We start from the raw sequence: 16,130 nt of genomic DNA, 5'->3' as shown, positions 1-16,130 counted from the left end.
CCCCATTCTAACCCTAGTTATCTGTATTTGAGCACACACCCACCACAGGAACCAAGTAATTCAGACTTCAGGAATGCCATCAGAAGGTTTAAGAAATGGCTATCTCCCAAATTAACAAGTGAGTCACAGTCTCCCTACAGATATCCTGTGGAATGGAGCCTTTGAATAGCTTCTTTAAAAACCTCTGTTCTCCCTAATGGGCGAAATCACAGCCTCTAGGACAGGAGTCCCAGTGCTTCTCCTTTGCCAGCAAAGCAAAAAGCCTTTTTTTCCCCTCAAAACCATGTCCTCATTATTGAATTGGCTTCGAGGACAAGGACTGAGCTGTCTTTTGGTAAGGCACCATGATGTTCAGCTTATCACACACAATTTCTCACTTTGATGTTGTTCATAGTGACCCAATAGCCCAGACATATCACAACAGTCTTCCAAAAAGCCAGTGGTTTGTCTTTTGTTTTTAGTTTTTAATTTTTTTTTTTTTTTTTGCTTTTTAATGAGGTTTTGCTTACAGAAAGTACACTAATTGTAAGTATCTAACTTTATCTTTTTTTTTTTCTGTACTGAGGATTGAACTCAGGGGCACTCCACCACTAAACTATAGCCTTAGCCCTTTTTATACTGATACAGGGGCTCCCTGAATTGATGAGGCTGGCCTTGAACTTATAGTCCTTCTGCCTCAACCTCCTGAGTTGCAGAGAGTACAGGAGCACACCACATCGGACTCAATCTGCTTTTACTAAAGGCTAATTAAATCAATTTTATTTTTAACATTCACAAATTTAGGGCCTGCAATGTCAACATAAACTTCTTCTAATAAGGCAGTTCTGAAAATAAATTTAAAGAGACAAACTAGTTTTATAACATTCAGGTTACTGAATGAAGGTATTGAGAGTACTTTTGAAATAGTTAATTTCTGCAAGTACTGCTAGGATTTATGATCAATTAACAATAACAACTCCACAATTTTTAGCTTCTTATGAAATGATGTCATTCCAGAAATCAGAAACAGAAACTATACTTAGGTTATTAGCATTTTAAATCTCTGGTCTTTCCCTCTCAAATCTTAAGAGGTTGCTGTATATAGAAAACATCAAACACTGTATTTCAAATACCTGGAGACAAATATTCTAACTGGATAGCAGGCCAGAAAAATGATTACTAGATCTTAAAGACAATCTTAATATGAACAAGTTCAAATTACTAATTATAGATTTACTGAAATCATGTGAATCAAAAGGCATTTGGGTTAATTTTCTATGTCAATTTAGTACCACATAAGCATATAAACATATAGGGCCATACAAGAAAAATTTAAAACTTAGATTTGTCATTTGCTACTTTTAAAAGCCAGACTCTTGAGCTGATATTAAAAGTAATCTGGGGCTGGGGATGTGGCTCAAGCGGTAGCGCGCTCGCCTGGCATGCGTGCGGCCCGGGTTCGATCCTCAGCACCACATACCAACAAAGATGTTGTGTCCGCCGAGAACTAAAAAATAAATATTAAAAATTCTCTCTCTCTCTCTCCCCTCTCTCACTCTCTCTTTTAAAAATAAAATAAAATAAAATAAAAGTAATCTGTTAGGTCTTAAATTTGCATTTTCTAAAATGAGGTCAGGTAGAAAATTTAAATTTTAATGACTAAGGCATCCCAACAGCTTGGGACACTAAGGCAGGAAGTTTGCAGGGTCAAAGCCAGCCTCAGCAACTTGGCGAGGCCCTAAGCAACTTAGCAAGACCCTGTTTCAAAATAAAATATAAAAAAGGGCTGGAAATGTGGTTCAATGATTAAGCACCCCTGGGTTCAATCTCTGGTAAAGAAAGAAAGAAAGAAAGAAAGAAAGAGAGAAAGAGAGAGAGAGAGAGGGAGAGAGGGAGAGAGGGAGGGAGGGAGGGAGGGAGGGAGGGAGGAAGACAGACAAGGGAAAAAAAAAGACTAAAGCAGCAAAACTTAAATAGTGAGTTTTCTTTCCAGAGACAAATTTAAAAGAAAAACTCAGATCAAGAAAGTTAAGTGAGGCTGCTGGTGGTTGTGGCTCAGTGGTAGAGCATTCGCCTAGCACATGTGAGGCACTGATTTCAATCCTCAGCACCACATAAAAATAAATAAATAAAGCAAAGGTATTGTGTCCATCTACAACTAAAAATATTTTAAAAATTCAATGACAAAATAAAAATATATCATTTAAGCTAAGCTGCTTTCCAAAGTGATTATATCAATTTACATTCCCACCAGCAGTATATTAAAATTCCAGTTACTGTACATTCTTAGTAATATTTGATATGGTTGTCTGGTCATTGTTTTTAAAATTTCTTATTTTGAAACAGGTACAAGGTTCAAGGAACCACAATCAAGACACAGAATTGTTTCATTATCATTAAGATTTCCCTTATGCTTGCCCTGTACTCTAACCGTACCATTCCTAACCCTTGGTAACCCCTGGGCCCATGTGTACACTTTTGTCATTTTGAGAATGTTACATAAATGAAATCATATAGTCTGTGTCCTTTTGAGATTGCTGTTTTTCACTGATTTTCTTCATTGTTTTCATTTTCATTGATTTTTGCTTTTATCTTTATTTCCTTCAGCTTTAGATTTATTTTGCTTTTCTGTTTCTAGGTTCTTGAGGTAGGATCTTAAATTATTTATTTGATACATTTCTTCTTTTCTAATGTATGCATTTAGTATTATAAATTTGCATTTCAACACTTCATTAGCTGTGTTCCATATATTTTGATATGTTGTGTTGTGGTTTAGACATGAATTGTCACCCAAAAGCTCATGTGTGAGAATGCAAGAAGTTTTAGAGGTGAAATGAGTCTTAATCCAATCAGTAAATTAATCTCCTGATAGTGACTGAATGGTAACTGAGGGCAGGTAGGGTGTGGTTGGAGTTGGTATGTCCCAGGGATATAGATATTTTGGGATATGTAATTTGTACCTGGAAAATGAAGTCTCTCTCTCTATCTGCTTCCTGGTGCCAAGCTCCCAGATGCTTTCCTCCACCACACTCTTCTGTCATGACATTCTGCCTCATCTCAGCCCCCAAGGAATGAAGTCAGCCATCTATGGACTGATTCCTCTGAAACCATGATCCCCAAATAAACTTTTCTGAAATTGTTCTTGTCAGGTCTTTTGGTCATAGTAGTGAAAAATCTGATTAAAACATGCTGCATTTTCACTTTCATTATATTTAGTATTTTTGTTTTGTTTTGTTTTGTTTTGAGACATCTGCTTTGATCACTAGAATATTTAGAAATGTGTTGTTTGGTTTCTACATGATTGGAGATTTTCTGTTTTCTTTCTGTTGTTGATTTCTAGTTTGATTATTTTATGATTATATATAGACTGTATGATTTCACATCTGTTGGTTTTGTTGAGGTTTGTTTTATATCCCAGGATTTGTTTACTTTGGTATTATTTTCTGTTCTGTAAGACTTGAAAAATATGTGTATTATTGTTGTTTGATGGATTATTATATAAATGTGAATTATATCCTGTTGCTTAATGGAGCTGTTTAATATTCTATATACTTGCAGAATTTTTTAGTTGTTCTATCAATTGTTGAGAATTTCTCTACTTCTTATTTTTTGCAGTACTGGAGATTGAATCTGGGTTTCCCACAAGCAAGACAAGTGTTCTATCACTGAGTTACACCTCAATCCCTCTAGTTCCTTTAGTTCTATCAGTTTTTGTTTCATATATTGTACAGTTCTATTACTGTATATTTTAGGGCTATTATGTCTTCTTGGTTATGGAACACTTTTACCATTATGTAATGTCCCTCTCCACCCCTGGTAATTTTCTTTGCTCTGAAGTTTATCTGATATTAATATAGCAAATCTTGCTTTTTTAATTAATGTTTGCATGGCATATATCTTTTTGCTACTTTGCTTTCAACTTATATGGTTCTATGTGGTTAGATTTGAAGTGAGATTTTTGTAGGTGGCATATAGTTGTGTCATATTTTAAAATTTCTTATTTTTTTTTTTTTGTAGTACTGGGGACTGAACCCAGGACCTTGTGAATGTTAAGTAAGCACTCAACCACTGAGCAACATTCCCAGTCCTGGTCATTTTTTTAAAATAATTCATTCTGCCAATCTCTTATTTGGTGTATTTAGATCTTTTATTCTAATAATTGGTATGCTGGCACTTTAGTGTACCATTTTATTTTTGGCTTTCTGTTTGTTCTGTTTTTCCCTTGCCTTCTTGTGGGTTACTAGAACTTCTTTAGAATTCTATTTTGATTCCTTTTGTGATTTACTTATGTTTATTTGATTTATCATTTTGTTGAGTGTTCTTTGAATAACTTTTCATTGTATATACATAACTTATTACAATCTACTAGAATCAACATCTTACCAATCCAAGTGAAGTGTTGAGAGCTCCCTTTATGCTCCTTTACCCACCATCATTTATTATATATATTTTTAAGAGAGAGTGAGAGGAGAGAGAGAGATTTTTTAATATTTATTTTTTAGTTCTCGGCGGACACAACATCTTTGTTGGTATGTGGTGCTGAGGATCTAACCCGGGCCGCACGCATGCCAGGCGAGCGCGCTACCGCTTGAGCCACATCCCCAGCCCCCCCACCATCATTTATAATATAATTGTCTTAAATATTTCCCCTACATGCATTGAGAACTGTACTAGTCAATGTTAGAATTTTTGCTTTAATTTTCAAATATAATTTAGAAAACTCAAGAAGAAAAGGAAGCCCTGTTTTAATATTTACCTATATTTTTTATTGTTTCCTTTATTCTTTCTTCTTCTCTGATGTTCCAAGATTTCCTTCTTGTAAACTTTTCTTTCTGTTTAGAGAATTGCTTTAGCCATTATGTTAGCATAGGGTTGCTGGTGACAAATTTTCCTATTTTGCATTCATCTGAGAATGTCTTTATTTTCTCCTTCATCTGCAAAGGCTAGTTTCACTGTATATAAAATTCTGAGTTAGCCAGGCACCGTGTCACATACCTGTAATTCCAGCTACTCAGGAGACTGAGGCAGGAGGATTGCAAGTCCAAGGCCAGCCTCAGCAACTTAGTGAGACCCTATCAAAAAAAAAAGGACTGAATATGTAGCTCAGTGGTAGATACCTAAAATATGTGCGGCCCTGTGTTCAGTCCCCAACACCACAAAAAGAAAGAGAGAGAGAGAGAGAGAGAGAGAGAGAGAGAGAGATATGGAGGAAGGAAGGAAGGAAGGAAGGAAGGAAGGAAGGAAGGAAGGAAGGAAGGAAGGAAGGAAGGAAAAAAGAAAAAAATCTGGGTTGAAAGTTGTTCTTTCTTTGGCAATGGAGAAATTTTTCTGACACTTTCAAGATTTTTATTTTGCCTTTAATTTTCAGAAGTTTGCTATATCTTTGTGTGAAATTCCTTATGTTTATACCACTTGGGATTAGTTTACCTTCTTAAATGTGTTTATATCTTTTGCCAAATTTTGAAAAATTTTAGCCATTATTTCTTCAAATACTTTTTAAGCCTGATTCTGTTTCTCCTCTCACCTTGTAACTCTGACATGACACAGTTGTTAAGTGGGATCAATGGGAATTGGTTCCTGTGGTTGTGTTCTTTTTTTTTTATGTACATGATACTTTATTTATTTATTTTTAGGTGGTATTGGGGATTGAACCTAGTGCTTCATGTGTGCTAGGCAAGTGCTCTATCACTGAGCCACAACCCCAGTCCCGATTGTGTTTTTATTTTATTTTGTTAGTTTGTTTTCTCTCTGTTGTTCACATTGGATGATTTCTATTGTTTTATCTTCAAGTTCACTGATTCTCTTATCTATTTTCTATGTTCTGCTCTCAAACTCTTCAATTGAGTATTTTATTTTGATTATTATTCTATTTAAATCCTAAAATTTCCATCTGATTTTTTTATTTATATTTTATTCTTTGCCAAGATTTTTGATTTTTTTTTCATTTTTTTTAGTGTCTTTTGTTTTTTTATTATTTATTTTAATTTTTATTGTTGGTTGTTCAAAACATTACATAGTTCTTGACATATCATATTTCACACTTTGATTCAAGTGGGTTATGAACTCCCATTTTTACCCCGTATACAGATTGCAGAACCACATCGGTTACACATCCACTGATTTACATATTGCCATACATTTTTTTTTTCATTTCAAGTGTCTTTGTCATTGCTGGTTGAAGCTTTTTAAAAAAATTATAGGTGCTTTAAATACTTGTCAGATAATTCTTACATCTATGTAATCACATTGATGGTGTCTATTATCTTCCTTGTTTGAGACTTTTCTGGTTCTTGGTAAAATGAGTGAGTTTTGGTTGAAATCTGAACATGATTGGTATTATATTATATTATGCTGTATTTTACTTAAATGTTCTGTTTTAACTGGTCTTTTGACATCTCTCAGAAAGAAGGGGATTACTAGTTCATTGTTGCCAAGTAGGGACAGAAATCTAAATTCTCTTTTGGCCTCCATTGATACCTGGGGAGTGTGGAGGGACTTCTAATTACTGCTAGGTTGAATTCAGTTTCCTTCACTACCAGGCCTCTGCTAATACCACAATATCACTCTAGCTGTGAGGATCAAGAGTACCCCTTTACTATTCCCCACTGACACCTTGGATGGAAGGCCAGTGGTAACACTGGGTGGTGGCGAAAATCCTGACTCTTCAATAGGCCTACTCTGATACTACCTCAGTGGTGAGGGGGAAGGATGCTTCCTTGATGCCAGGTAAGAGTGGAAGTCCAGATTCCCCACGTGATTTCCATTGATACCAGGAATTAGGTGAACAAAGTTGAAAGTCCTGGCTCCTCACTGTGGCCTTTTCTAACCTAACAACACTCCAGAGAGGTGGTAGGGCTTATTTTGCTTTGTTATACAGAATGTAGAGAATGTAGAAGTGTGGGTTTCCCACTAAGTGTTTGTTGAAGGTGGGGTTGGAGGATGCAGAATTCTCTATGCTGGTTGGTTACTCCACAGTGGTTACTGTATAAAAGTTTTCTGTCTTGAGAAGCTTCTGTTTGCTGGTACTTTGACTAAAGAGAGTAAGTTGTAGTAAGGCTTCTTTTGCTGTATCAGAGTTTCCAGTGTACTGGCTTCTGAAGCACACAGTCCAGAATATTTGAGGCAATAGCAAAACACCAACAAAATAAAATATTAAAAACAAGAATTTACCACCATGTTGTTCTTTAGATCCTAAGTTTTCTAGCTCATCTGCTTCCTTCTCTCCAACTTTCTGAGTCTTCTTATATTTTTAGCTGTACTTAGTGAAATAGAGAAAATATATTGACTCCATTTTCTGAAAATAGAAACCCTTTCTAAAGGGTGGTTATTAACTGCTGTTTCATGATGTTGTAGGGTTCTGGAATATTACTTCAGGGGATGCCATGGTGAGGAGAGGATATGGGAGAGGGGAATATCAACAGGTAATACTCTAGGAGCTCTTACCTATGATTTAATAGAGCAGCTTCTCTTAGTTGATTTTACATAGTGGGGTTCTATCTAGTATTTCATGGACAAAATGATTCTGCTGCTTAAAAAAAGTTGGAAACCACTGCCATAAACCATAAAACTATCCTCAATTCCAACATTTGGTTTCCAAACTATGTCTGTCAATGTCTTTTGTGCCTGAGAGAAGTGCAAAAATCTTTTGTCAAGAACATGTGTCTGTGTTTTTAATTTGAGCAACATGGTAGCCATAACCATATGCCGTGAAATCAAAGTGTCTAGGAAAGTCTCAGATATTTGCACACCTAATTCAGATGTTCCATTTTGCTATTCTTGTAGTGAGTGGAACCAAGGGGAAAGATTCAGCCTCTGGAGTATAGATGCTTAAAGTGTGAACTAATTCTAGCCATGTGATCTCATATGAATGGCAGCTTCTCAGAGCCTCCATGTCCTCATCTGAAAACAGGGATGATAAATTTTAACTTCTGTGACAACTTGTTAAATTCTAATGAGCCATACAAAAGACTCTTGCTTAAATGGCTGGTCTCAGCAGAGCTGTCCAATTTAACAGGCACCAGCCACTTGTGGCTATTGAACATTTGAAATATGACTAGTGTGACTGAAAAATGCAATTTAAAACTTAAAAACTGATACTTGATACAGTTATTCAAAAACTTTGAAGTATACTTGGAACACTTTCAGTATGGAACAAAAGTATGATAAAATATAAATCAAGTCAAAATATTTCTGATGAACCTTTTGTGTTTGAGTTGCAATGTGTTGTAAGTATAAAATGTACTGGTTTGTTAAGAGTTGGTATAAAAAATATAAAATTGATAATTTTATATTTAATACAAATTGAAGTGATAATATTTTGGATGTATTGGATTAACTAAAGTGTAATATATTATTAAAAATAATTTCAGGCAGGTGTGGTGGTGCAGGCCTGTAATCCTGTAACAGTGGTCCACTTCACCTTTTAAATATAGGTCTAAGGCTTATTTTTAAAAGGGATGTGTTTTCCTTTTCTTTTTCTTCCTGTTCCCCTCCCTAAACTGGGGGCAAGGAACAAGATAACCCTGAGTTATTTGTGCTCCACAAGAAAATGTCTGCCAGAGATCTAGGGAGTGATAAATTAACAAGTGAATCCTAACACACCAGCAAAGTGCCCTGTTCCTCCTGATGGGCAGACTCACAACGTCAGGGACAGGAGTTCCCTCTGTTTCTCCTTTGCTAGCCAAGCCATAAAACAACTTTTTCCTTTTCTCAAAACCATGTCCTCATTATTAAACTGGCATTAATTGGCATTGAGGACGAGGACTGAGCTTTCAGTAACAATCTCTCTTTTTTTTGAATTTTTAATATTTATTTTTTAGTTCTCGGCGGACACAACATCTTTGTTGGTATGTGGTGCTGAGGATCGAACCCGGGCCGCACGCATGCCAGGCGAGCGCGCTACCGCTGGAGCCACATCCCCAGCCCTCAGTAACAATCTCAATGACTCAGGAGGCTGAGGCAGGAGGATTGTGAGTTCAAGACCAGCCTCAGCAACTTAGTGAGGCCCTAAGCAACTTAGCAAGATCCTGTGTCAAATAAAAAAAATAAAATAAAAAGGACTGGGTATGGTCAATCCCTACTATAAAGAAAAGAAAAGAAAAAAGTAAATTCACTTGATTACTTTTATTTTTAATGTAGTTACAGAAATCTAAAATTACATATGTGGCTTGAATCTTATTTCTATTGCATAGGGGTGCTGCAGGGTGATGCTTGCATATAATGTGAGTAAATAAACATCATATGCTTTTAGCTTTGGTGAGACAGAGCGAATCCTTTAGATAGTTTTATCTGCTTAGGTATTAAAATAGATTTTCTTAAACTACTGAGTATTTATGGAATACATAGATTTGTTTGGACTAAAAGTTAGCTAAGGTTATGAGATATAAGTTCCTCTTGTTGTTGGTTGTAATATAAAGTGATGCAATTCCTATCACATGCCCATTCATTCAGGAAAGGTTTTTTGAGTTTGTGCTGTGTGGCAGCTACTATTTGGTTGGCCCTCTGGAATAGAGTTTCTACATCCTCAGATTCAACCAAATGCAGATCAAAATTGTTTGAAAAAAAATTATGTCTGTGCTTAACATGTACAGCCTTTTCCCTGTCATTATTCTCTAAACAACCTAGTATAACAACTATTTATATAGCATTTACATTGTATCAGTTATTGTAAGTAATCTGGAGGTGATTTAAATTATGAGAGAATTCGGGTAGGTTATATGAAAATATAACACCATTTTACATGAGGGATTTGAATATCTGTGGATTTGAGTATCCATAGGCTCTGGAACCAAACCCCTAAGAATACAGAGGTACAACTGTGCCCTGTACAGATACAGGAGTAAGCCTGCCCTTCTAGAAGTTACTGGATAGAGGGAACATCTCAGGATTAGGGTGCAAATATTTGATTCTTTACTGATCATTTTGCTTTCATGCATATGGTTGTGGCTACCATGTTTCCCAAACTAAAAACAGACACATGTTCTTGACAAAAGATTTTTATACTTCATTCAGATATAAAAGACAGTGAGGGAGATGCAGATTGGAAGATAAAATGTTGTAATTTACTATTCAGGAAGTCAGTCACTTAAAAAAATTACAAGAATAGTCATTTAGTTGCGATTGTGATAGGTTCTAAAAAGTTAAAAATACCTTAAAAAACCCTTTTGAAAAGAGCATGCCAGTATTTCCCTTCTAAGAATTTATCCTAGAGAAATAATCATGGATGTTCCCAAAGATATATGTACTGGAATATTTTATTAAGTGTTACATAGCAAAATACAAAGAAACAATCCAAATGTTTGATAAAATGAGATTGGCTATCTAAATTATCTGTTTCATGGACTATTACACAGCCATTGAAAATCATGCAGAAAAAGACATTGAATGACTAAAATCAGATCATAAAGGCAATATATGTACTGTGATTCTGATTTATCAAGCTTACAAATGAATAGAAAAGTACAGGAGTGATCTTCACCAACATATTAATAGTGATTATTTCTTTGGTGGGGTTATGGATGATTTCATTTTATTCTTTGGCCTTTAGAAATTTCTACATTTCTCTTATAGTGAACAACTATTGATTTACTTCCCAGAGATATGGATTCCAAGATGATGGCTAAGAGGAATTCACAGTGCTGCAGCAGCTCTCCAAGAGTGAATTAAATCAGCAGTTCTGCAGCAGCAAACTGAAGTAGGGAAACAGGGTGGGTGAGGAGCAGGGTGGTTACTCAGTGAGCTAGTATTCAGAAGAAAACAAAAATATTGGTTCCTAGAATAGAAAAAAAAAAGAAAAGAAAACAGTAGGGTTGGGCATGCTATGGCTCAGTGGGGGAGGGAAAGAACTCCTTCTTTAAGAAGAAAGATAATTTGGGGCTGGGGTTGTGGCTCAGCCTTGCACGCGTGAGGCCCTGGGTTCGATCCTCAGCACCCCATAAAAATAAATAAGTGAAATAAAGATATTGTGTCCAACTACAACTAAAAAATAAATATTATAAAAAGATAATTTTCTACCAAGCTTAAGAAAAATAGATGCTAGTCAACAAATCCATAATTGGAGCAGATAAATAAATTTAGAACAGCTGGGTTGTGCTTACCAGGGAGAAAGCCTGGAGTCCCTGGCTGGAGAGAGAAATGGTAATCTCCAACAGTTACCTTTAATTCTCTTAGTAGAGGTGATCTGACCTGGGGAAGCACTGATAATTTGAAGGGATTTATTGAGAAGACTTGGAACTCCTGCAGCTTACCACTGTTTTTTTTTTTTTTTTTTCAGGAATCACTTTCTTCTTTCTTCTGCTTCTCTTCCCTCCTCCCTCCCTCCCTTCCTTCCTTCCCCTTCGTTGTATTTAGTATATTTGCTCTTTGAATCCCTAAGAACCAAACAGCCACTTAGGTAATACTTTTCACTGGATCATTGATACCCAAATTTAGCCCTCTTCTCAGCACAGAAGAGAGACTGACTCTGCTGGGGCTCTGCAGAGTAGGGATAAATAAGGGGAACTTCCTTTGGAATTTGACAGACTGGTCTGAGATAAAGAGTGTGGCTGATGGGTAGGTATCTAGGTCTGAGGAGATTGGAGGGAAAGTTCCAACCCCTCGCCCAACTCCCAGTTTAGCACATTGATAGGGACTCTCTGAACAAGAGGTGCAATTGGGAAAGCAAGTGAAGGAGCTTGTCAATCATTCTGATGGACTCTACTTTCACCCCAGTGAAGCCAGAATTAGGCTGGTGTCAGTGTAGATAGGTAAATTGAGTCAGGTTGGGTCAAGGAGGCCAATTTTGAGTGAGTCTGGGAAGTTGGAGACTGCCCTCTGAGGGATCTTATCAAGAACCTGCCCCTGCTCCAACCTAGGCCCAGGAATTTTCCCTCCCTACAGGGAGCTGTAAGGTTGTTAATTAATGTGTCCTTGTCTGCTCCATCCTGCCCTTCCCCCTTCAGCCCACCTGTTACCCACCTTTTGACCATCCCACTGAGCATTCCTGGGCCTAGTCACAAACACAGGAAGGAGAGAGATAAGGGGAAGAGGGCAGGAGAAAGAAAGAAAGAAAGAAAGAAAGGAAGGAAGGAAGGAAGGAAGGAAGGAAGGGAGGGAGGGAGGGAGGGAGGGAGGAAATAAAGGCATGCTGTCCATCTACAACTACAAAAAAAAGACAGTATTCATTTCATAGGCCTGTTTTGAAGCTTGTATGGGTTAATATTTGTCAAGCTAAATGCTTGACCCTTAATGAGCACTCTACTAGAATTGTGTAACTATAAATATGTCAATCTTTTAACCTCTTGGTGCCTTGGTGTGGATCTTCAATACAAAGACTATGAACTCAGGAACCCGAGGCCTAAGCTCTGGGCCTGTTTTTCATGTTTGGTACCCTGAACCACTGGACTGGCTGTCCCACCCCTCAGCTTCAAAGTTCTCTTTCAGATATGCTTTGAGAGTGAATCAGTTGGGCACTTGGCAGATTTAAGGGTTAACACCTATCTTTTTGGGGACACAGTCAAGTGCTGCTAAATAAAGGGAGGCACAGGACATTGTTACTTAAATGAGAGGCTAAAAAGTAGGAGCTGGCACAACAGCAGGTGCTAGTGTGTGCCCAGGGCCCCCATCTGTAGGACTGCTGGGGTCCTTCTCAGAGCCTTGGCATTTCTTTTCTCTCCTCCCTGGCCTTTACTCCTTCCAGCCCATAGCTTTTTAATGGCCGCAGTGCCATCCCTCTTAGTTCACAATGGCCACTTCTGCAGGTGGTGGTGGGGTTAGCTGTCATAAGGATTGGGGACACTTTTAGATTCAATAGGCAGGCCCAGAGAGGCCATGTAGTCTGGGCAAAGAAAATCGCTTCCATTTCTCACCTTTCGAATGTCCTCCTGGACATTCATCAGTGAAATCCTGTGTTTAACCATCTGAACTTAGATGCGGCCCCTTTGCTTGGAATACAAAAGCAAACTGAAGAAAGATTGTCAAGAATGTGTCTTGCTCTGGAATTTTTTTAAAAATATATTTTTAGATGTTGATGGACCTTTATTTTATTCATTTATTTTTATGTGATGCTGAGGATCCAACTCAGTGCCTCACACATACTAGGCAAGTGCTCTACCACTGAGCCACAACCCCAGCCCTTGTTCTGAGCTTTTTTAGGCATTATTTTATCACTATGGAAAAAGCCTATCACCAATGGGAATGCTTCTAGTGGCATTTGAGTCACAGATTTAACACCCTAATTCAGTCTACACTTGCAGCTTTTGTACTTAAAGCAATTCTATGACAAACAACCGACTACATGGTGGCTGTGGTAGCTTGGTCATATCCAAGCCTTTTGAAAAACCTTGATGTGTGCAGGTAGATTATCTTATATCTTCCAGCTCGCTAGTGACTCCTAGTGGTATGTATGAGCATCGCTTCACTTAGTGACTGCTTTTTGAATTTAAGTGTGGTGGCCCCAAAATTTGATAAGGAAATGATCCTTTTATGCAAGACTCAAGGCAAAATCCTGCTTGAGTGTACCGTAGCCATCTTTCCCATCTTTTGTCACTCAGAATATACCCAGGCCACCAGCTTCCATTTTCTAAAGAGAATCTGGTCATTACTGTGGAAGGAGGGACTACCTTTGAAAAAGGGCTAGGCCTTATTAGTGTGACAGAGTTTCTGACTCATAGATCTTGGGGGGTGGCCTCTACCTTTCTGAGGATCTCTCAGGTGACACCGATGTGGCTCTTTTGGGGACTAGTTCTCATACTGTCTTGAATACTTGTCAGCCTTCTAAAGGTAGTAGAGCCCAGTGTGCGGCCATAGTTTAGAAAGTGGCCCTTGTGACTCCTTTCCTGGGTAGGGGGATCAGCTACCATGAAGACCCCAAAGGGAAGCGAGGTTTCCTACAGGACGACATTTCCTCCCAAATGAGCCTCAGTGCCTTTGAAGAAAACACTCAGTTGAGAAAGCTAATGTCACCTCTTGGTGACTTGAAACATCTGTTTTAAAAGAAATGTGTCTACGGCAGCCTAAGCAGGCGCCTTTGAAGCCAGAATTAGGCAGTCAATATAGATAGGTGAATTGAGTCAGGTCGGATCAGGGAGGCCAATTTTGAGTGAGTCAGGGAAGTTGGAGACTGTCCCCTGAGGGATTGAAATGTTAATTACTTCAGAGTCCTTCCCCACCCTAATCAAGAACCTGCCCCTGCTCCAACCTGTTGCCAAGGTAACCTGTCCCAGGAATTGTCCCTCCCTACAGGGAGCTATAAGGTTGTTAATTAATGTGTCCTGGGCTGCTCCATCCTGCCCTTCCCCCTTCAGCCCACCTGTTTCCCACCTTTTGGCCACCCCACTGAGCATTCCTGGGCCTAGTCATGTACACAGGAAGGAGAAAGATAAGGGGGGAAAGCAGGAGAACACAGGAAGCCTAGGACATTAAAAAGTGCAGAACACCTCGCCTCTTGGGATACCAGGATACCAGCCTTGGACCCCTTCTCCCTCGCGGGAGAAGTCTATGTTACCCCTTTCTAAATAAACCCTGCTTCATATGCTTGCCTCTGCCTGCTTCTCTAATGTTCAAACTTCAACATGTGGGGAAGCAGGACTCCTCACTGATAACTGGTGGTATCACCAGTATAAGGTCCTTGCTTACCATCTGAATGGCCATCTTAAGTGACAGCCACCATTTTAAAGAAAAAGTTTTGCTTTCCCGCCCAAGGGCCTTTCTGAAAAAGGCTCACCATTCCCTCATACCAACCCAACCTTTAACCACCAGCATTAGGACCCACGGGGCTCTGATTCCTGAGCCTGCTCTATAAAAATCCCAGTACCGAAGCCTGTTTTACCCCTCTCTCCTATAGAGAGATGGCCTTTATTTTTCAGCTCTGACAAATAAACTCTCACGTGTATCTCTGCCTGGTCTCCATCTTTCATTCCTCACTTTCCCTTGACCTAGGACACAACAAAAAGCAATTTATCCCACCCCTTCCAGAAGAGCTGGTCAAGCAATGAGGGTGTTGAATTTTGCATACAGACTCACCTAACAAGTTTGGCTGGTTTGGGGCAGAGCTAAAATCAAAAGAGATTTATATTTTAACATCTTCCTTATAGCTGGCCATTTCTAAAAGTTGAAACACCAGATACAAAAGACTATTTCAAAAACTGCTGTAACAATTACTATGAACCTCTGAATAATTAGCATATTAACTGACTGATATTAACTAATAACTAGTCTGTCCTATATACAACTACTCCACATCAACCACATCTTCTGCACCCACTGTACTCTTCCTATTTTAACTTGTCTCCCCTCCCTACCCCACCTTCTTCCTTCCATTTTTCCTTTTCCTTTCTCTCTCTATTTTCTTTATTTTTGATCCATTTTCAAATCCAATTTAGTATATAATTATTAGCATGTGACCTTTCAGCCTATATTATATTATTCCTCACCCACATTTCTACTGGGTTAATAGAATTATAGACATCTTCAGTAATTACATTTATAATACATGCTGATACATGATTTACTTGTAAACTACCATCATTACTTCTGGCACTCTCCTTTCAAAGAAGCACTGAAGCAAAGAAGCAATATGGCGGGCTAGAGGAAGGCAGTATTTCTTGTTGCTCCATGATCCAGGATTCAAGTAGCGGCAGTACTGTTTCTCTGAGAGGTGGGTGAAAGAAGACAATATTGGGCAGTCAGAGTGCCTTAGAGACTTAGAGATTTGGGTACATTAAACAAAAAAGACTACACTAGAGCCAAGCTAGTAGCAATAGCGGTGCTGCCACAGCACAGAGGAGGGAAAACTCCAGAGAAATACACCAAACAGATTTAGTGTGGAAAATACTGAGATTGGAAGGGCAACCTGCCCTTGGTTGATCCACAGGCTATATGCACTGTACACTGGTGCATGAAGGTTGCCCTATGTTTCCCAACCATTTGCAGAGAGCTGAGGCAGGAGCCATATTGAGGCCACCGTACTGCAGTGACTGCTACAGAGCGGGAGATCTGAGCTGGGATGGATATGCGGTTTTGACAGGCACATGCCACATAACCTAGGCTGTGCCTAGCACAGCATGAGCAAAACAGGCACGGAGAGTATTTTAGCCAGGGGAATGAATGTAGGACAGAGAGGTGAAGGACAGCCCAGCTCCCTCCCCTCTTTGAGTCTGTGCTTGCAGGACCAG

This window comes from Spermophilus citellus (genome assembly GCF_964194105.1).
Source record: "Spermophilus citellus genome assembly, chromosome: X".
Taxonomy (NCBI): Eukaryota; Metazoa; Chordata; class Mammalia; order Rodentia; family Sciuridae; genus Spermophilus; species Spermophilus citellus.
Note: the sequence above shows the minus strand (reverse complement) of the source record.